The sequence below is a fragment of the Polypterus senegalus genome, chromosome 13 (genome assembly GCF_016835505.1).
Source record: "Polypterus senegalus isolate Bchr_013 chromosome 13, ASM1683550v1, whole genome shotgun sequence".
NCBI lineage: Eukaryota > Metazoa > Chordata > Cladistia > Polypteriformes > Polypteridae > Polypterus > Polypterus senegalus.
Window position 1 is genome coordinate 151,152,263 of NC_053166.1, and position 24,156 is coordinate 151,176,418.

The 24,156-nt window shown below is 41.8% G+C and overlaps 2 protein-coding genes across 2 annotated transcripts in view; one reads left to right on the forward strand and one right to left on the reverse strand.

Moving 5' to 3' along the window:
- The window catches only part of coro7 (coronin 7), a 300,343-nt gene that overhangs the window by 55,202 nt on the left and 220,985 nt on the right, over positions 1–24,156 (reverse strand). The gene's annotated exons all lie outside the window — the stretch shown is intronic.
- The window catches only part of vasnb (vasorin b), a 44,641-nt gene continuing 30,801 nt past the window's right edge, over positions 10,317–24,156 (forward strand). Inside the window, exon 1 of the mRNA XM_039776152.1 lies at positions 10,317–10,452. The gene's annotated coding sequence lies outside the window, so the exon portion shown is untranslated. The remainder of the gene's footprint in view (positions 10,453–24,156) is intronic.

Consider the following 24,156-nt stretch of genomic DNA (forward strand, 5'->3'; position numbering starts at 1 on the left):
AGAGGAAAGCACTGGCCTTCCTCTTGACCTGTGACGTCCAGCAATGCAGAATTTCCACAACAGGTTCTCAGAAATGGACAACACCATCATGAGGTTTTCTTCAAAACATAAAATGAATATTGATTACCATCATTAATTGCATATCCTGTACAATACGTGTCATCATTAAATGTATTTTGTAATGTGTTTGTTTGTGCACTGAACGTCAATGGAAAAATTCCAGTTTCCCTGTGCCACCCTGTACTTAAAAAAACTATTATTATTCCCACATGCCGTTAGGGTGCTCTAAAAAATGAAATCTAAAACTTTTTTTGGATTTGAGAGGTCTGCTGTTTAAACCCTGATACAGTTACTTCTCAGTTTATTGCTTTTTCAGAAAGCCTATATAGTTATCTGAATAAGGTGTCACACACAAGCACATGGCAGGCAGCTAAAGGGCCTTAAATGAGAGTAATTCCACGCCAGACCAGGGGGTGGCGGAGTGCACTGACTCTTAATCTCACTTCTCTGCAGACTCTGCCTGGCTCTGATGACATCACTTCCGGTCCCGGGGCTGATGACGCTACTTCTGGTCCCACCCACCATTGATGACTTCACTTCCTGTCCCGGCCCTGATGACATCACTTCCACTTCAGCCCTCCCACCCATTAATGACATAACTTCCGGTCCCAGGGCCATTGATGATGCCACTTCTGGTCCCACCCCCCATTGATGATATCACTTTCCAGTCCCAGCCCTGATGACGCTAATTCCTGTCCCGCCCCCATTGATGATGCCACTTCCAGTCCTGGCCCTGATGACACCACATCTGGTTCAGACCACCCCACCCATTGATGACGTCACTTCCGGTCCCATAGCCATTCATGCCATCGCTTCCCGTCCCACCCCCACTGATGATGTCACTTTCTGGTCCCAGCCCTGATGACGTCACTTCCCAAATTCCGCCACCAAACCCATCAATGACGTCACTTCTGGTTCATGGCCTGCTGATGTCACTTCCCGTCCTGCCTCATCTATAATGTCACTCTCCAGTCCCGGCCCTGATGACACCACTTCCGGTTCCACTCCCATTGATAACCACTTTTGGCCCCGCCCCCACCGACAACGCCACTTCCGGTTCCTGCCTTGATGACACCACTTCCTCTGCTTGCCCTTAAACCCGCCATTTTCATCATCTCAAATCAGTTGCTTTTTTGGACTCCAACCTGCACACTTCAGTAGAGTTATTTTAATATAAATTTGTAGCCAGGATATAATATACGGGTGGCTGCTCCAAACCATTTTGTGGCTTATTGTCGAGTTTGTGACAAAGGAAAAAAAAAGTCCATGTTGGTTCCGAGTTCTGTATGTCTTTCTGAGGCCTAAACACAGCTAAGCCAAAAAACTCCAATTCAATTTTGTTCAATTTCAAGGGGCTGCTTTGACCACGCAGGGTCTTTTGGACCAAATGTTTTAATTTCGTCACATACGACACCGATTCTGCTCTGTGGTTTAGTTCTTGAGTTATAGACGGGATATTTGATGAAATAATGAGTTTGGATAAAATGGACATACACCCCTTGGTAAACTGGCCACATCTTGGAAAATATCGATCTTACATCACAAACCATCTCCCAGGGTGTCTCCTGACTAACATGGTTACATAGCAGTTGGGAGTATGCACTGATATAGCGCCTCGGCGCACCAATCAGACGACGAACCACCCCAGGATCCCAATTAGGACACACCTGGTCATTATTCCAGAATTTTCTGAGTCTGAAGTGCGTGGCCCATTGGTTGATTTGACCGAGCGCTCTGATCACAGCACACAGTCTCAAGAAATTACGAGAGGTCAAAAAAATGAAAACAACTGAGGACCGGCTGACAATCGACAACAACAAAAAAAAAAAAAAGGAAATGCAAGGAATAAACAAACGCACAGCTTAATGACTCGTGTGCCCGCCTCGAGGGGCCGACTGCACCAAGTGATCAGGCTCGGTGAGGCTTCTTTGTGCAGAGCGCGGAGGCCATTACTCACCCAGAAAATCACTGCTGTCTGTCAGGAAGGTCAAGTGGAGGCCAGATGTCTGCAACTCCGCGAAAATCTACTTTTGCGTGTGTGACTGATGATTTTTTTTTTAAAACCGTTATCATGGCAGCTTTGACTGAATGCAGACGCAGAGGACTTAATAATAATTTGGAAGGACACCTGACTTTTCTATTAATGGCGCTGCTCCTCTAGGAGGCATTCTCACTATGCACGCCATACCGTCGTGGTGTCAGCATCCAGACAGTACAGACATGGGAAAGTACCCCACCATGGAGACAGGGTGCCATATTTTGGGGGGAAAGGTGAATTCAATCAGATCCCGGTGTGAGCAACAAGGGTTTAACTGGAGATTTACCGACTGCAGTTGCACATCTTGTCACCGGAGTGTGTCAAGTTACGTGTTTGAAATCACTGGGCGTGTCAAATGTAGGGACTGCTTAATGACTTTCTAGCACAGTCTTGCTCGCTCCGGTTTCTGATAGCCAATAGCGGACCGCCTGACGGAACCAGTATGGCAAGTTTAGCCAAATCTCATTCCCCACGAGACATCAGACAGATGAGCTTCTCTTCAGTTCGTGAGGTCCAAACACACCAAACACCGGCGTTCGGCAGTCCCCATCACTGCATTATATGGACTGCACTTGTAGCTGAGCCCTCATTGGTCGTCAGTTCTCACAGCCGCTGTAACGACTAAAGACAAAAATCAAACCTGATTGATTAAATGAATGAATGAATGAATAAATAAATAAATTTGATAGGGCGGAGTGGTGGCTCTGAAGCGAAGGATCTGTGCTGGTATCCAGAAGGCTGCTGGTTCAAATCCCCATTACTGCCATAAGAGATCCTACTCTGCTGGGCCCAAGGCCCTCAACCTGCAATGGCTGACCCTGCACTCTGACCCCAAGGGTTATGCAGAAACTAACAAGTTCCGAATACGAGGTGAAATAAAGAACAAAAAGAGAAATAAATAAACAAGTTGAAGTAACCGGTCTGAAGGTCAAATTGAAACACTAAACCGGTTCATAGCTGAAGTTGCACCAAATGTTTCTTTTTTCTAAAATAGCAAACTCGCCAGGGCCTTTCAAATTTACATCTTGCCCGAAGAAGGGGCCCAAGTTGCATCAAATGTTGTACATATTGTAATCTTTTTAGTTGGCAAATAAAGGGGGCTGGGGTCATTTTCCTTCACTTCTCACCATATCCATAATGGCTGACATGGTACGACACCCTAGTCCTAATGACAGATTCTGAAATTTCAAAAAATGTTTCCAGCGTGGTGCATTCAAGATACGTCAATGACAGGTGAACCGCCCGACAATTTTTCTTGATGAGTAAACGTTCCAAATTTCAACGGAAGGATGGAGAGGCAGACAGACCTGGCTACCACAGTAGGTGCTTTTTGCATTATAAGTGAACACACTTAAAGGAAGGAATACCTGGAGAGAAACCCACCGGGACAAAGGATGATCAAGAAAGCTCCACAGACGATGATGACTAGGCCGACGAGCTCTAGCGCCTTGACAGGTATTGTAAGGTATTTTATGAAATGAGAGTGTTACTCAACAAACTCCAAATAGGAAACATAATGAAAATCAATTATGGGGGGTTGGAGTTGTTAAAAGTTCACTCAAGTTCAAGGCGGAAAGCAGGACTGGAACCTGCTGATCTTCTAGCAAAAAAGACGAGCTGTCAGCAGAGAATGGCTCGGCCATAAATATTACCAAGTGCTGACGGCTCCTCTAATCTAAGATGCTCGCTGACAACCCAAAGTTACAACTTTCAATTAGGCGATGCTGGCCCGCTGCAGAGTGCTGTGCGGTAAAAGGCACACAGAAGTCCGGGATGCAACCCACCAGTGTGAACAAAAGACAAAACGGGACAAAAATATACTTTACTGGACACAGTGTGGTCACGTGCTCACTTGAAACAAAGCGAGCAGCAGACAGGCTCCAAACAGGATGCATTCGTGAAGGCAAAGTGTCGGATACGCTGAACTGGAGGAACGGGGAACGTAGTCCTGAGGAAAAACTGACACTCAAGTGTAGCAATGGAACTCGGGGCTCGGAAAGTCCTCATCGACGACTATTGTGTGTCCAAAATGAAGGTTCGGTCACATCGTTCTGCATTCAGCTGGCACTCGGGGTGTGTGGTTCTTTGAGATGTAAAGAATCATTTCATTGTGCAATCAAAAAAATAAACCAATGGGTTGTTCACCTTATTTATCTCAGTTTAAGTTTAAATCACACACATTAATCATGTTTGGTGATATTCTGTAGCTTTTTCTAGTTATGTTGACACAATTCTTTTAGAAGTCACAATAACACATTTAAAGCAAACAAAAACAGACCACTTACTACACCACTTAATCCTGAGAAGGGTCACGGGGGGCTGGAGCTCATCCTAGTCAGCACAGGGCACAAGGCAGGAACAATCCCAGGACGGGATGCCACTCCATTGCAATCGAACACACATGCGCACACACACACGGACGCACACCTCACACACATACACACACACACACCAGGGCCAATTTAATGTCGCAAATTTATTGAAGTATTTTAACACGGGCGTAATCATCCTAAGGGACTGGTGTCTTTACTCACATTCTTCTTCTTTCCATTGCTATTCTCATTTTTAAATGGGGTTGCTATTTTTTAAAATAGACTACTCCAATAGAGTTTTCTATTTTATGTTATTTTCACTCAAAATCAGCACTTTTTTAATGCACAAAAAATGTTATGCCTGGTTACCCTATAAAGAGTTGAATCAAATCAGCTTTATGTACATCACTGTGCTATATTTGCATAAAGCCACGCCCCTTTTGTTGCATTGTGGTTCAAAGAAGATCCAACACCTTTTAGATAGATAGATAGATAGATAGATAGATAGATAGATAGATAGATAGATAGATAGATAGATAGATAGATATGGAAGGCACTATATAATACACCAGTGAAAGGCAACCTTTTTCGAGTTGCGCACAAAGTTCAAAAATTTTCTTTCGCGGGCGCACCTGAGGGACTGCCCATAAATAAAGTTGTGACGACACAATCTATGGATAATCACCAATAAAAACAGTTAATGTTACAAGTTTGAAAGACGTTTTATTAATAAAGGAATCAAAGGATAAATCTTAAATTTAATTAATGTGAACGTTGAGATTGTTTTTCAGCACATATGAGATTGATGCGAGGATCAATTTTCGAAAAACAGACGCGCATTTCTTTGTCGATCATTTGAAGTCTCTCGCGTTTCTTAGACTTAATTTCCGTAAGTGTTCCGTTATCTGTTTTTCCAAAATAATTTTTTTTTAAAACATTATCTTTTTAATAAACCAAAAGTTCAAAAACACTAGCAATTTTAAATATTTTACAAAAGTTTTCGGGCGCCCCTAGAAAATTCCTCGGCGCACCGGTTGCCCGACAATGTACAGACAGACAGACAGACAGAACGAATAACAGAAAGATAGATAGATAGATAGATAGATAGATAGATAGATAGATAGATAGATAGATAGATAGATAGATAATGAAAGGCAATATATAATAGATAGATAGATAGATAGATGTGAAAGGAACTATATAATAGATAGATAGATAGATAGATAGATAGATAGATAGATAGATAGATAGATAGATAGATAGATAGATAGAACTTTATTTGTCCATGTGTACAGTTGTAAAGCAAGTTAAAGGATTTTGACCGAATGCCGCAGGTTTTGTGTGGTTGCAGAACTTGATTTATGATACTTTTATTTTTATTTGATCCACTGGCCAACTTGTTGCCCACCCTCAATCACAAAACCATCTTTTTCATTCCCCACTGTGCAACAAAATTATTTCGATTAAAGGATATGTTTATATGGTATTTTTCAAGTCAAATTTATTTCTTCACAAACATGGTGTATGCATTTGCCACACAAATTTGTATTCTACTGTTACACACTTTCTATCAATCTAAATGAATGCTTTACCCACACTGGCACTTTATATTGGAGGCTATGGGGCATGGAGGAAAAGCTTAAACCCTTACCAAATACGTCCATTTTCAAGCCAAGACTGTTGTCAAGTGTTGTTCTGCGTCTTCTGTGTGTTCTGATGTTGTTTATGACAATAAAACAGATTTGGAAAAAAATTCTCTTATCACATATTCCTGTTAATATTTTTCTTGTGGTAAGGATGCGTTTTCTATTCGCTCACATAAATACAACCTAGGTCTCTAACTGACTCCAGAAATAACTGTAGATAAATGATAACAGATTTGTAAATTAGCAACACACTGGAAAAAATAAAATGCTGGAATTACGGGCTTTAGTGGCGTCAGCAGGTTCCAATACATTGCTGTAATTCATTTCTAAGGAATATTGTGTTGCAGCTTTACATATAAACTTGCATCAGTGCAGGTCTGTTTTGTTGTGTAGCTGTGAAAAGCTTTAATTTAAGGACTGTGCCTATAAATGATTTAATAAAAAGGACACAAAAATGTTGACAGCACTAAGCAGTAAAACAACAACAGCACTGTATTTCTTGTACAGCCCAAAATCACACTAGGAGTGCAGCAGTGGACTTTAACAGGCCCTGTTTTTTGACGGCTAAAACATAAATAAGTTCTACGGGAATCACCAAGGTTCACACCATGTTACTTAGGATTATTATGAGTTCTTTTCAATGACTGCTCGTTCTGCACAATCTCACAATTAGCAGTCGTGATGTACTGGAAAAGAACACAAAGATGCATTTTATATGCAGGACGGGTGACAGGTTTGCCAGTGAAACAAATGTATCCAGGTTGCCAGTTCAAGTGCCATTACTGCCAGAAAGGATCCCTTGAGCAAAGCCTTTAATACTGAAAATTGCTCTGGAGACGCAGTATGATGGCTGACCCTGACCACTGACCCCCCAAAGGGATATACGAAAAGACCAATTCCCCTCAGGGATTAACAAAATGTACCAAATCACTTCAGATCAAAATAAATCAGCTTCCATAACAACACACAATCCCCGGCATTCAGAAAAAAAATTTCCATTTGCTGAAAGTCTTTTCATTTTCATTCCAACTGTGGAATGATCACTTGGACCACAATGCAACAAAAGGGGAGGGACTTTATGCAAAATAGCATACTATTATGCAAATATAGGATAGTCACGTCTATCACACCTGGTTAATTTAAATCAATTTAATGTAACTGTGTAGTGAAAATGGGCGTACCATGTTCTTGAGTATAAAAATGTGTTTCTTTTGAGTGCGATTAACAAGTGAAAAATAATAACAGCCCTCGAGACGGGTTATGCCTGCTTAACGGCAAACAATCTGATGGTTTTGTTTCAAAGTCAATTAACTGCGTTACTGTGACACTGAAGAGATTTATATCAATATAACAACAAACAGCTACGTGGTCCACGCAAACACAATCACTTCAAGTTGAATTCACTTGCCTGACATTTAATACATGTTCCCATCAGTTCATTTTTTCAGCGAAAGTTCGTGATTTCAGAAGGACTCTTAATGCGTAGAATCACGCGGCTAACTTCAGGTGGACTTGGTCTGTTCGTATCCTGCTTGGTCGCCTTCCTTACATTAAAGATTTTTGTTTTGTCCTCACATGGGGGGCTCAAAACCAACTTCATATGCCAAGAACGTTCTTTATTAATGAAGAATTGTACCACAAAGCCCAATAAAGTGCCAGTACAGAACGAGGAATGTTTAAGAGGGCAGATACGTTGGATGTAATCAACATTTATTCAGAAGGCACCTTTTATATATTATGAGTACAAGTAATAAAGAATAAGTGATACTTCTTTATTTAAGACTGTGTAATTGTCTCACATATGCCTTCAGGGTAAACTGGCTTTCTTTTCATTGATCGCACTTGCACTGTAATCACATAATGAACTGCCAAGTTGTCGTGGAAAAGAAGAAAACGATGCGTTTGCAATGTAACACTGTAAAAATATCAGTAAAGTTAACGGTACAAATACAGTAAATGGTGAAGGTAAAATACCTTATCTGAAAAAAAGGAAAGTTACCTTATGTTCTACTGAAAATTACCTTTATATCTTAAACAATACATTTCATTATTTTTTACAGCCAAGTTCTGTAAAATCAATATTTTTCTACCTTCAAAATATGCTGATGCATTACAGTTATACTGAAAAAAATCTGTTAACTTTACAGTGTAAAACTTAAATAACGAAGGTAAACAACCGTAAAATGTAAAACGGTAAATCACTGTTAAAGTAAAACCGGCTACGATATTTGCATGAGGACACGCCCCTTTTTACAATATTGTTCCTGGTGAACCGCATACCTTTGAATAGTAGGAAAGATAACTTCACCTAAGTTAGCAGACTTATTTTTCCCCACGTGCTGAAGATTTTTTGAAGTTATGGAAGCTGATTTATGGTGGGTTGTATTTGATAGGTAGGACACCATACACCACAAAAGAGAAAACTTTACTTCCCTACCAGGCAAGTGGCGTCACTTCCTTAAACATTGAATAATTTTCAATGTGTATAATTAAGTGGTATATGTTTGCTATTGGCTGTTGTTAACTAACTGATGCAAATTACGTACTTAGGTTTGACCCTGTCAGTACATACTGTTTATTAATTTTCATATTTTTTTACACAACATGAATTTTCGGTTATGGTTTAACATTCCCTTCTGTTGGAGTTTGTTGCAAAGACCAAATAGCTTTTACTACAAAATTATACTGTAAGCCTAAAAATATTGTCACCTTATTTATTACTGCAAAATTTTGGCAACCCAGCTGCCAGTATTTTGCCGTAAATTTACAATTATTTTTTAAAGTGTACCGTGGAGTAGACCAAAAAACATTGTTACCTTCTTTTTTACGGTAAAATCCTGGCGACCCCAGCTGCCAGTTTTTTGCCGTAAATTTTACATTTTTTTTTTACAGTGTAAGGAGGGCGACAAATTTTCCAGTGTTAAAAAAATGCATAAATCACCTCACATAACCACAAACAACATACAGCAGTCGAAAAAAAAGAAATTTGTTGAAAATCATTAACTTTCTTTTCATGGGAAAGGCGCAATATAAATATTATTATTGCGCTTTGAGCGTAGGATGGTGGTATATACATACAGTATCATGTATTATTATTGCGATTTGAGCACGGGGAAGGCGCTCTATAAATAAATATGATTGTACTTTCAGGACAGGAAAAGCGCTATATTAATAAAATGTATTAATGCGATTTGCGCACCGGGAAGGCGCTATATTAATAACGTATATTAATATTGCGCTTTGGTCGTGTAGAAAGCGCTATACTGTATAAACAAAATGTATTATTGCGATTTGAGCGTAGGATGGTGGTATATACATATCATGTATTATTATTGCGATTGAGCACAGGGAAGGCGCCATATAAATAACATGTAGTATTTGCGCGTAGAAATGTCCCTCTCTCTCTATATGTATTATTATTATTATTATTATTATTATTATGCAAAATGTTAACATAAATTAGATAAATATAAAATAAATTCCCTTCGAGTTCATTTTTTTGCGTATACGCTAAGCGCACACTCACTTGTGTACAACATCGAAATATCGAGCGAAAAATCAAAAACAGAATTAAACATAATCTGTAAAGAACCCCCCAAACACCCCCATCCGTCCACCCGTATCCCAGCCTCATAATCTTTGACCAATAGAGATGTCTTAACTATTCGGGATGAGCGCAACTGTCACTTCCTCTGTGGGTTTTCACCTCGAGTACAATAACAATTCGGCCACGATTATTTTAATTGTAAAAGTTTTTCCTAAAGAGATAAAAACGTGTAAAGAATAACGAGACAACATTCTAACAAGGCAGAGAATGATAGACAAGAAGACGGTGACATAAGGAACATAACTGAGCTATGCTCAATTCACCGTAGATGTGGAAAAAATCTAATTGGGAACCAACAGGGCATACATCTGTGCAGCAACCATTCTAAAAACCGAAATAGAATCTAACAAGATGCCATTTCTACAATCTTCCAGGAAGCTTGAGAATCCAATAATCTGTAATGAATTCCAAAGAGCCCCGTGCTGAACGAACACTCCACTTCACTGAGCTCACGGATTTCTTACGCCGCTCTGTTCCCATTAAGGTCTTTAATGGGTTAATAAAAATACCGGCTCCCGACACTCCTAAACTTATACTCCTCTCGAATTCTTCGGTCTACTAGCAGCCAATGACGAAACTGGCTGTGGTAGCCACGCCCATTCCACACAAAGCCCCACCCCTTAAACTCTTAAACGCTCGGGTTTATGAGGCTCTTAGGAGAGACGCACGGGACAGGCGTTCGGCGGAGGTGGGGATTGCAGCTACTCCTTCGTGTTGTGGGCGAGCGTAGAGTCTCCACGAGTCTGCCTAGGGTTTTTATCAAATCGTTAAGAAGGTCCTACGGACTCGGTAAGTCTAAAGAATGCATTTCTTGTGCAGAGGTTCTTAAAACTGGTGGAGGGCGTGCACAGGCTTAGTTGGGTTTCTGGCATCCCCCGCCCCTCTTTACCTTGGCATTCTATAAAGTGAATGGATTAAAATCCTAGAGAATCCCAGGCTCTTGGATGGGATTTAGAAGAGCTGAATATCGTATTCCACCTAAAACTAACACGCGCACCATCTGCCTTGTTGCCTTTCTGTGTGCCGGCAGAAAGCGACCGCCGCGCTAGCCAGGGATGAGCAGTGCTTGCGCACTCGATTGTGTTTTTGCCGGTTAGTCCACTATATAGTAACACGTGAAACCCGGTCGCGTACAATTCCTGGCTGCCTCTAGTCTCGGGATCTCGAACTGGCTCCGTCTCACTTTTCTTTTCTATCTGGCTCTCATACGGAGATCAAAAAGACCAATTTCCACGCGCGCCAGCATTCTACTGCGCCCCTTCACTTCTCCTCTAGCTGCCTTTATTCCGGTGCGCTGGAAGATCTGTGTTTATTTCGCATCATTTTATTTCATCTAACTGATAAAGCTTCCCTTTCGAGTGGTGGTCCTCTTTGGTATGAGTAATCAAGTAAGAAACGTTATGGAGATCAAGAGTGCTGCAGTGATCATCCATCCCTTAAATCATATTCCCGTCTGTTATTGTACGTTACTTCCAAGACATACGAAAGCAGCAGCAGGAGGAATCTACGGGGGTCACTTACGATTGAAGAGCATTTAGAATTCATCACAGAATTATGACCACGTGAAAACCTCAAAAGAATATCCAAAGAAAAGCAAACCCAAAGGATTAGCATTTTACAATAAAAAGTGCAACATATATGGACAATTATTGAAATGACGACTAAGGTGATGTACGAGTGATCGGCCAATAGAAATGGATGGCATATTTTGGATTAAACGACTCATTCGGACAAGCAGTGGGACACTGATGGGCACTAAACCAGTAGTTTCGTGGCTCACGGTGGACCACCTTAAGATACTTAAAATTAAACCTCTTGTTGTTTTGTGCGTGTTTTTTTCGCACATTTAGCACATCTATCCATAACAGTTAACAAATTGCTAGAGTGATGGTTTCCATGCTGTGCAGTGATGGTTATGCGACAGTAAGCCAATGACTTGGATCGGATTTGTGACTTTTCATTTTATAAAGCATCTTTCATGGTGAATGCCAAAGCAGTTTTCCTTACACCTTTCCATAGCTCACTTTTCCAAGTTAAATCATTTCTTATGGTCACTTAGGGTGATTGAACCAGTAGCCCCGCGCCATGGCCACCAGGGGGCGCCAGGATGCCTATTATATTGACTGTCCTTCCATTCGTTTTTCTGAACTACTTTTTTCCTTTCTAGAACGATTTCCAAGTCATTACCATCAGGTTCAGTTTCTTTCCTTGTTTCCACAATAGTAGCAGTGTCCGGTTAATTCACTTTCTCGGGGTCACACAGTGGGTCAGTGGTGTAAACCTGTGCGACCTTTTCATTTTATACAGTGCCTTTAATAGCGAACAGCATCCCAATTTAGCACATTATTTCTCTGCCCTGAAGGAAGTGACTCACGTCGGGTCACACATGGAGTCACTTGTGGGGTTATATCTTTATCCCTGTAATTTTATATTTTTATCTTTCTATAGAGGACCCCATCTCAAGATAAGGCGCAGATGTATTCCCCATTTTGTAACGAGAGCACCGCTAGGTTGAGCGTCTCACTCAGGATTACAAAAGGGGATGAAGTGGCATCACTTCGCAGCCTTAGCCACTATGCCACTCTGTCTGCCAGGACTATTTCGTCATTCATATTTGCATGTTTTGTTTTGTTTGTTTTTTCTTTTTCTTTTCCTGTTCCAGAGATGTGGAAATCCCAAACAACTTAAACCTCAATAATGTGCAGTTGCGCATCTTTCTACTTTTGGAGCCGTGACAGTTTAAGTCGCTCGCTCAGAATCACACCATGAGGCACTGGTGGGGATGAATCTCTTTTACATAGCACTTTAAGTTCTATTTTAAGGTTTATTTTTTACATCTTAACAGTGTGATGGTGAAGGAGCTTTGGCGGGGTGGCTATAATGAGGCTTGAGCTGACATCCTTGTGGATTTACATGTAAGGTGAGCCATCTGCTTGCACTTCCATCAATCTCCGGCTCCAATTAGATGCACAGGTCCGTCGCATTCACAGCTTCATGAAAATGTTTGCTGGGCTCATTTCTGTAATGATTTACAATGAAAACGTCGTACCCGTGCCATGCTGCATTGAACGACCAAGTGACGCTCCGCAACTTGATGGAAGGAGCCGTTACGTTTGTTATTTTAGCTGAAATTTACATAAAGCGTCTTACAAATGACCACAAAGGCAGCATTAGATGGACGTGCCTTGCAGAGGGTCCGCAGTCGGGGCTGTCTGTGTGAGCTTGTGATTTTATATAGCGCCTTGTGGTGCTCGATTTCACTTGCTGTATCTTCTTATACCCATACTGCTACGCCAGTTTACATTTTACAGAACATTTAATGGAGAACGAGCAGTGTCTTCATGTGGGAGCTCGTGATTTTATAACGCTTCTCAAAATGAAAACCACGCCAAGGTGCTTAACAGTACGGCGCTTATCCTCCTTACTGGCCGGTGACGCGACTCGTTCAGGTGGCAAAACACTTTATACATGTTGTAATATGAGAAAAAAATTAATCAATTCGGTTTGAAGAAGATGGGGGGCGGGATATGTGGGCTTTTAATTTGATATAGCGCCTTTCACAAAATCCATTGTGCTTTAAATAACACCCGTTTTTGTGAGAGAATTTTACATGGTGAACGCAGGAAGATGAATGACTTGTTCAGGGCCACGCCAGCCGCTGGTAGTGGAGACCAAATTCTGTGATCTCCTAGTTTTATGTTTCGCCTGCATCGTGCAGTTCAGATGTACTACTTTAAACCTCACAACGAAACTGTGAGCCCATGTTGAATATAGCGCCTTTCATAGCGTGTACTGGCCCAGCCGTGCTTCCTGCTTACCACATTCTCTAAAGTGAACAGAGGAGAGGGAGGCGCATACAGGACGGCACCTTTACAAGCTTGTGACTTTAATCGAGCGCCTTTAATATTCAGCACTCTTCTAAGGATGATTGTCATTTTTTTAATATAGCACCTTTCAAATTGAGGCGTCAAGTGACAGTATTGACCAATGAATCTAAAAGCCTGTGATTATATACTATAGCGCCTTTTATAGTGGGTCAAGGGTCACACAAGTGACATTAAGTGAGGTACTCCGTGGGTCACATGGATGACAGTATTGAGGACAGAATCTATAAGGTTGTGATTATATAAGGTAATCTTCATAGTGTGACCCTTGGAGTAGCACTCACAAATGATAAGCAGTGACAATTTAATATACCAGCCTGTAACTTTAAATGGCACCTTTCATATACTGAGCACCATTCCAAGGGGGACACAAGTGACAATATTGAGCACGGAATATAAAGCCTATGACTATATATAGGTCCTTTCACAGTGAGCACCTTTCCAAGGGTCACACAAGTAACATTGGTAGAGACTGAATCTACCAGCCTGTAATTATTTTTTATATATATATATATATATATATATATATATATATATATATATATATATAATTGACAGAGAGCACCATTCTAAAGGTCACACAAGTGACAATATTGAGCACGGAATATAAAGCCTATGCCTATATATAGGTCCTTTCACAGTGAGCACCATTCTAAGGGTCACACAAGTTACAATATTGAGAGGTGAATCCATAACCCTGTAATTATAGAAGTCATGTTCCATAGTATGGACCATCCCAAGAGTCACACAAATGACATTAGTGAGAAATGAATCAACAAGCCTTTGATTTAGATATATTTTATTATATAGTGCCTTCCACAGTTGGCACCATTCCAAGCGTCAAGCAAGTTATATTAGTGAGGATTTAAGCTAAAAGCTTGTGATTTTTTCTATATAGCGCCTTTCCTCATGACCACCATTCCAAGTGTCACACAAGTCATAATATTGAGGATCGAATCTACAAGCCTTTGATCTTTTTATATAGCGCCTTTCACAGTTGGCACCATTTGAAGCGTCAAGCAAGTTATATTAGTGAGGATTTAAGCTAAAATCTTGTGATTTTTATATAGCGCCTTTCCTCATGACCACCATTCCAAGTGTCACACAAGTCATATTATTGAGGATTGAATCTACAAGCCTTTGATCTTTTTATATAGCGCCTTTCACAGTTGGCACCATTTCAAGCATCGAGCAAGCTAGATTAGTGAGAATTTCCTGTAAAAGCCTGTGATTTTTTTTTTATATAGCGCCTTTCACAGTTGGCACCATTCCAAGTGTCACACAAGTCGTATTAGTGAGGATTGAATATACAGGCCTGTGATTTTTTTTTTTTTTATATAGCGTCTTTCACAATGAGCACATTAAAGAGGACTGAATCAGAGCTTGTTATTTCATGTATTGCACCTTTCATCGTAGGCGCCATTTCGAGATGCTCTACAGGTTTGGCGCCTAGTTTCTCAATTCATCTTTTGGCAGACGAAGTGACTTGTTTGCTGTCACACTGGGCGTCACCGGTTAGGGTTAATGTCACCTACTTGTACTTGCCAGTCCAGCACCACCCACATTTAACATAATAGTGACGGCGACATTAAATAAATGCACCACATAGGGCCGCCATTTCTATGAGTGTCTGCCTGAAAACACCTGGAAGAAATAAAAGAGCAGGGAGAATGTTCCGGAGACCAGGAGCACTCCCGTGGAAAAAATTGTGCAGAATTCAATCCCCGCCATGGGGCGTATTGAAAGTTAATGTGCTCGGTGCAGTCTGGCTTGATTCTAACTCGGTGACACAACACGGCATTGTCTGCCTGATCCACGTAGCGCTGAGGCGCCACTCCTTATGAGGTGATGATGCCAAGTTTTAAAGCCGCGTCCTTCTTGGACAGATCCGAGTTAAGGTTAATCGGGGAGAGAGATGAATAACTGCGGAGCTATGCCATTTCTGGCATGATAGGAGCGCGTGTGTGACTGCTGGCCTCCATGTTATGGAAATCCCCATCATTAACCTGAGGGGGGTTTGGTTTCTGTAAGGCGCTATATGCTGTACTGTATGCTCCGTGCCTTAATAACCAAAAAGCGAAACCATTCAAAGAAGAGGGTCCTGCATGCGCTCCACCACACACTCCGCTATGACACGACTGTTTTGTTTAAATGTGCCTGATGTCAAACACCAGCTGTTGTATAAGTACACAAATCACGGCTCTCTTTGTGTTCGTGTGTGTCGCACAATCTGCTCTGTTTGTTTTCCCACACTCGTAGGGTGAGAACTCCTTCCCTGTTCACATCCCGGATTTGACCAAACTCGATGTCCTGCATGTGTTACCTTTTAAAAACCGACTCGGAGCAGCACTCGGGGAGGCTGTGGACGCAAAGGCGTGATGGCGTGGTTGGCAGGAAATGAACAGGCGAGGAGCAAAACCGAGGAACGTGGGCCACAAATGTGCCAAGGCCGAATACAAGCCTGGGTGTTAGCAGGGCCAAGCCCACCCAATGTCGTGACCCGTCTGTACTCTGTGCGATGCTATCAGGTGTGCCCTGAATTTGTGGTGTTTGTAGGATTTACTTGTGAGAACGTTCTCCTAGTGCATTGGCAGCGTGTCAAAAGGGCATCAAAGTAGCAAAGCAGAACATCACAAGAATCACCAGCACATACAGACCAGGGGGGCAAGAATGTCTGTCTGGACACGGCTTTGAAAAGCGCTATAGGAGCAGCAGTATGGGCAGTTTGTACCTGAACATGCCACAAGTCACCACTCACTCACTCACTCCCTCACTCCCTGGGCCCACAAGAGAAGACAACGCACTCAAACAGACACTTTGTGCCTACGAACTTTGGTCGCTGCCTCACTGGTAACATGGCATGCTAAAAAGATGTGATGGAGAGAAAGTTTAATAGTCCATAAACACTGGGCTTTTGAAGGAGAAGAACACAAGTCGGCTCAAAAACCGAGAAGACAAACACAAGGAAGGAAAAAACGACGAGGCGTCACAACCGCTCTAAAGGAGAACATAAAATACAAGAAAACTGAGAAAAAAAGGAGGAAGGAAAACAGGGAAGGCCACATCTGGGGAAGCCCACCAGCACCTACCACAGGGCAGCCCCCTTACTGGTGAATTAGTATAGTAGTAGTATTGTAGTAAATATAATTAAATAAAGTATTATCTATCTATTATAAAGTGCCTCTCATGTAGGTCTGTCTGTCTATCAATTATATAGTGCCTTTCATATCTATCTGTCTATCATATAGCGCTTTGTATCTATCTATTATATAGTGCCTTTCATGTAGGTATGTCTGTCTATCTATCAATTATATAGTGCCTTTCATATCTATCTGTCTATCATATAGTGCTTTGTATCTATCTATTATACAGTGCCTTTCATGTAGGTATGTCTGTCTATCTATCAATTATATAGTGCCTTTCATATCTATCTGTCTATCATATAGTGCTTTGTATCTATCTATTATACAGTGCCTTTCAAATCTATCTATCATACAATGCCTTTTATCTCTCCATCTATTATAGAATGCCTTACAGATCTGTCTATCTATCATCATATACTGCCTTTCATGCTTGTCTTCTTTATATGCTATCTATTTTTATATAGTGCCTTTACCTATGTATTATATAAAGCCTTTGTCTATCATGTAGTGAATTTCATGTCTGTTTATTTCATAGCGCCTTTTCCATTAATCTTTCATGTAGTTCCATTATCTATCTGTATGATATACTGCCATTCCCTGTCTACGTCTCTATCATATAGTGCCTTTCATGTCTGTTTATTTTATAGTGTCTTTCCAAGCTATCAGTTTTTTATATGTTGCCTTTCTCTGCCCACGTCTGTCTTGTATAGTGCCTTTCTTGTCTGTCCATTTGTCTGACAGTCCACTCTGAATGGCCTACCGAAGCTGCAGTCTTTCCGCGAGCCTCTTTGGAATGAGGGTCTGAATTTCAGTCCGCACTTCCCTTCTGCTGACCCCAATTTGTGAACTCCTAACCCAGCAGCATCAGGCGCAAGGCAGAAAGCCACCCTGAAGGGCATGCCAGTCCATTACCTTATACTAGGCAAATTTAGAGTCGCCAGTTCACCTAATTTGCACACCACTGGGATGTGGAAGAAAGACTGGAGCACCCAGGGATAGACGGGCAGTGACATACGAAGAACTACAATGAAACAAGCAAAGGGAGTCCACATTAGTGCACTGGGGAAGACGCCATATAAAAGTGATTAACAAAACCGATTCCTGGTGCACATACAGTGCTAGCCAATCAAAGGGTGAGATGAGAGCCATGCTGTGTGTGACTCGGGCACTGGTGGCAGTGACGACCCCTCAGGGTCTCTTGTGCTACACCAGTGACATCAATCCCATCTCCCACTCAGTGGATTATCCTGGAATGGGACTGGAAATGTGAGGTCATCGTGCCCAGATTGCCGTTTTCGTGCTGTTGGCATGTGACGCTGATGGCGCAGCTTTGGCAGTCAGGGGTTAGCAGCTGTGAATGATGAAAAGGCATTTCTGGGCCGCACATTTCCAGTTCAATGGCCTTTCAAAAAAGCAGAATAAATACAAACATCTGATGTAACACACGGGTTAATTGATAACACGCCGACCTCAGATGGGGGCAGCAGATCAGTCACCATCTGGGACCCTGACGACACATTGCATGGACAGCCCACCAGACTGCACCGCTGCACCCTTTGACAGGCTTTTAATGTAAAAGGAGACAAAACAAGAGTCCGGAGTGAAAATAATGGAGCAGACAAAAACATGTGGGAAAAACGTCACTTGTCAGCGGGGCTTCACTGAACAGCTGCACAGAAGGGACAGGGGTAATAAGGGAGGGCTGACGAGAACTGGCCAGAATTGGGCGACGCAGTGATTCAAAATGATCTTTACGGTCAAATGTCAAACATCGTGAGACATATCAGGATATTTAAATTTAACAATTTGTATTGTTTTCATGCGGTAGCTGCAATGCGGTTAAAAACTAAGTGTGTATTCCCAGAGAAATGGAACTATAAATCACATCAAGTGTTTGTGATGCACCATCTGTTGGATTGACAAATACAATGCATAGGTCTCTGTTATATGTCATTTGTTATGGGATTTGTGGAAGCAGTGTTAATGTTTGGGATGCACCATCTGTTAGAATGACAAAGACACAGCAACCAAACGAACACAGAGACACACATACACTTATCCTTTTATGAAGGTGAACTAGCTGGGCTACCCATCTAAGATGGGTTGAAAACTAAGCAATCAATGTTGACCTCAGAATCAACATTTGCAGTGCACCATCTACTGGAATGTATTTTGTAATGCATGTAGTAATAAAATGCATGGCATTTGTCATTCCAACAGATGGTACATCGCAAACACGCATAGTAATAAAATGCATTACTATAAATGTTTGTGATGCACCATCCGTTGGAATGACAAATGCAATGTATATGTTTCTGTTGTATGCCATTTGGTATGGGATTCATAAAAGCAATTTTAATGTTTGTGATGCACCATTTGTTGGAATAACAAATACAATGCATTTAATACTAAAAAATGTTTGTGATACACCATCTGTTGCATGACAAAGACTTGGTAAGCAAACAGACATACAGATGCACAGACACTTTTCCTTTTAGTATGGTTGACTAGCTGAGCTACCCATCTAAAATGGGTTGACGTTTAAATAATCAACGTAGACCTCAGCATTAACATTTGCAATGTACCATCTATTGGAATGTATTTTGTAATGCAAGTCATAGTAAAATGCACTGCATTTGTTATTCTAACAGATGGTTCATCACAAAAATTTGTAATAATTGATTTTATTAATACAAATGTTTATGATTCACCATCTGTTGGAATGACAAATGCAATGCATATGTCTGTTTTATGCCATTTGGTATGGGATTCATAAAAGCAGTGTTAATGTCTGAGATGCACCATCTGTTGGAATGACAGAGGCATAGCAACCGCAGGGGCGCACAGATGTTTGTCATTTTATTAAGGGGGATTTTAACTTGGATGAAGTTAATTATGGCACTGGATGCTGGAGGGAAAACTGCAATTAGACAATGGACAGATTCACTAGAGCCCTAATGACAGTCTTGCCCATCCATCACACTAAATGTCTGTGATGCACCATCTGTTGGAATGACAAATGCAGTGCATTTTGGAATGTATTTTGTAGTGCATGTAGTAATAGAATGCATTGCATTTGTCATTCCAACAGATGGTGCATCACAAACATGTGTAGTTATTCATTTTCTTACTACAAATGTTTATGAAGTACCATCTGTTGGAATGACAAATGCAACATATATTTATGTCACTGTTATATGGAAAGATTCTCTAGAACAAAAAACAAAAGTACTCAGTTTCTAATGTGTGGTAACTGAGTGCTGGCGTGCATTTTGATAAATTACTGTGAATGACCACTCTTCTTGACCATCAGCAGTCTGAGTCTCACACAAAGTCCATCTTTGTCCCTTTAAAGCTATCCGATGTCATTAATAGTAACAATCCTAACTTCAAGCTTGGTTTTGAGGAATCCATCTTCCGGTCCATTTATCAAATGGTTCAGGGTCATGGGGTTTCATTTATCCTGGCAGCATAAGGCACAAGGCAGGAACCAAACTTTGAAGTCGCGCCAGGGCACTCCTCTCCAGGTTAATTTAAAGTCACCCATCAACCTGACATGCATGTTTTGAGGGGACTGGAACGTGACCTCTGTGTCTTTTATGTTTCAAAATCAGACTTCTGAAAACATGCGATTTTATCAAAATGGATACCATTGATATGTGCCTCGGTGGTGCAGTGGGTAGCGCTGCTGCCTCGCAGTTAGGAGACCCAGGTTTGCTTCCCGGGTCCTCCATGTGTGGAGTTTGCATGTTCTCCCCGTGTCTGCGTGGGTTTCCTCCCACAGTCTAAAGACATGCAGGTTAAGTGCATTGGCGATCCTAAATTGTCCCGCGTGTGTGTGTGTGTGTGTGTGCCTTGCGGTAGGCTGGCGCCCTATCCAGGGTTTGTTCCTGCCTTGCGCCTTGTGTTGGCTGGGATTGGCTCCAGCAGACCTCTGTGACCCTGTAGTTAGGATATAGCGGATTCGATAATGGATGGATGGATGGATGGATGATATGTGCCTGAATGATCAAAGCCCCTTCAGGCTATAACTAGAGTTTACCTGTAGAGCTCCACATGGCGATGTCTACCATGAAAGGAGCTATAAAATATAAACAGCTGCCCACTGCCCTGAGCGAGTCACTTCATTTCACTCTGACTACTAAAACAATTTGTGTTTTGACTGTGAAGTGCTATGGGATGGTCAACAAAACTGTAATCCACCCGCCGAGCACGATGGGATGATGTTCACTATGAAAGGCGCTGTAAAATACACCATTTGTGGTCATGCCCCTCTAAACCTACACTCCAGTTTAATGGTATTCACTGTGAAAGGTGCAATAAGCTCACTGTTGATGGTTTTAGCCCTGTCTACAAGCTCACTGCATGGCTGTTGCATATAAAAGATGGAAACAAATAAATCCTTGAGATTAACACGCAGGTAAATAAATAAACGTTAACATATTCACTTGACCCCGCGCTCTGAGCCTACGGGCACTGCACCCGAGTGCCACAAGTGATCAGGTGACCCCACAAACGGCAAACACCAAAGAAATAAAGGTGGCACACCTCATACCCATGAAAGGATACGCAGTGTTTAACAAAAGCTCTGGGCAACGATGTGGAACCCAGCGACAGGCGGCAACATTCAGGGCCTCAGAAAAAAAAATATTGTGCCCATTTAGCCGTGAGAAGCCAGCGGCACGGTTTCAATTAGTTGGCACAGAGGAGTGATTACATTTTCGTTTCCTTTAAGAGACACTCGCTCTTTGTGCGCTGCCATTCCCCTTTTTGAGATTCGAAGGAGACCTAAAGTCGAAGGTGCGGAACCTCGAGAGGGGGAGTGGGGGGGGGCGACGATGATGACTGAGGTTTGAAGGGTTCCCAACTTCTGGCAGCCACGACACCAGAATACAAGAAAGCTCTTTGTGCGAGCGTCCTATCTGGTTTCAGGTACAGCGAGCGCATTTTCACTTGCTGAAAACGCAGATGTGGCGCATGTCGAGGGGGCCTCTAATTTCACACTTGGCTGCTGCACCGAGTGGGGGGCATGAACCTCCACCTCGGCGATCAGGACGCGCTCACCTGGAGACTGGTTTTTAGCAGCGGCAGTTGTAATTCTTTTGTAACAAAAAAAGTCTGAATTTTCCTGCTTTAAAAAAAAAACTGCAATGATTAACAGACCACTGAGGTGCCCTTAGGGGGCTTAGCTGGCCGCTGTGACTAATTGGGTTAAACATTTTCCACACTAATGGCCGCTCAGTTTCCATTGGGTCTATGCTCACCAGTAGCTCAGCCATATCTTGTGTGGGACTCGCAGTGCCCTGCTGGTGTGCCCCTCAATCGGCAGCTGTCTGGCAGTGGGCTCCAGTCTGATCATCTGATGTGTGACGTCCCCCCAAGTAACTTGTACTCCTGTCTCTACTTGCATACAAAACGTGTAGGACAGAGAAACACTTGAGCCTGGCACATGTAATCGGGCTAAGCCGGTGGACCGTGAAACCCAAGTCCAGGTGGTGACCCTCAGTGGGACTCTGAACCAGTGATGGATGAAAGTAACCCAACAGCCATAACTGGATAAATGTAGAGAGATACAATTCAGGAAAGTGACTAAGGTAAATGGAAATGTTGCCGATTAGCAAACTCCTCAAGTAGAAGCTGACATTAAATGAACTGAAGTGACAAGTGAGGGGAGACCATTCAGTCCATCAGGCTCATTTGTTTGTCCCAAAATCTCATCCAGGTCCTTCTTAAAGGTCCTCCAAGGTTTCTCCTGCACTATGTGTCTCGGTAGTTCATTCCAGATTCCCATAATTCTTTGCACAGAGAAGTGCTTTCTGACTTCAGTCCCCTTAATTTCCACTGGTGAGTATGCGATTCTGATAGAAAATTTTCAAGTTAATTCGTTTGACTTCATCGTTTCTCACTGCCATATTTAGATGAATGTGTGATTCTAAACTGGATCTTCTTAAGATTGTGTGTGTGTGTGTGTTCATAAGTAAGATTGGTGTATGTCCAGGTTAAGTGCCGGAATGCACCTGATGACCGTGGTCTTGTTTGAAAATAGTTGTAAGTATGGCGTGACTTGAAAGAATCTCATGGTGAAAGTGTCCATCTCGCGGGACTTCCTTCCAAAAAGTCTCGTCTGGTTGCAGGATTTTTTTATTATAATAGAGAGACATACATTTGCCTGCAATCTTGTCATGATCATTTGTTAGTTTCTTTAAAGAGTAATGGGACTTCGTAATGCACGTTACTTTTAACGTGTTACCCGACTGAATTTAGCATTGTACGTTCAGCTCGTCGGCATAAATTTAGCGATTTCTGAAGTATTTCGACAGATGATTTCAGTCAGGAGAAGGAATAAAGCGATCACTCAAACATTTGGAAATGCATTTTGTGGATGCTAAACCAAAAGCGCGTGTGATGTGAATACACACATGTAGACTGACAGAGTGCAACGGATATGCACACAGATTACAGAATCCTTAACAGCAACTCGGTTATCGGTTCACATGGCCACATAATCGGGTTATTCACTGAGAAATCTCCCTGCGTTAGTCCGATTCTCAGAAGCAGATAACCCGATTTTTCTGTAAGCAGAATAAGGGTTTCCATGGCATTTTAGAAATCGTGTTTCTGTGAATCACCGAGTTATCGAACACACTGGTTGTCATTTGTAGAAGAGTAAGGAGGGTCCAACTGGAGAGACCCCTGAGGGACTCCACTCTTACAGTCAGCACTCTTTGTCTCCTGCTGGTTAACCAACTCGAGATCCCGTTTTGTAGATCACCTTCTAGATTTAGAATTAATCTTTGGTGTGGGACAACTGACTCAAAGGCTTATATAGAAAGTCCCAGTAAATTACGTTGTACGCTTTGTTTTTGTCAACTATTGCAGATGCCTGTTCCAAAATATAAATTCTAAAGGTCTGGTTTGGCAAGAGCTTCCTCCCATAAACCCCTGCTGGCTGTTCTAAATTTATGCTATGTCCATACAGATATTTTTTCTAATTTATTTTTATTATATAGCTTCCATAATTTGCATAAATAGCATGGCACAGAAATAAGACGTCTTGGTCTGTAACTACCAGCGTCCAGATTGTTATTTTTCTTGAAGACTGGAATCACATTTGCAACTTTCCAGTCCTCAGGTATTTCGCCATTCTCAAGTGACTCCCTAATAAGTACCGTATATACTTGCATTTAAGTTCTTCTACGGATAAGTCAGGACTTAATTTTACCGTATAATTTCTGGTATTTAATAATGGCGGTCATATAAGTCGAATGAGAAAAACTCGCGCTATTGGTCCATGAGGTTACGATATGCTAACGCCCACCTGAGAGAGTAACCACCAAGCACACTGCCTTTTTTCTTCTATGTGGGTGCGGCAATGCGCGGTATCAGCGTGTGCTCCTAACCTCGTATTGTGCCTACGTGACCACACGGTAATACCCCAACTATTCTGAAGTGACGTTTGCACTGTT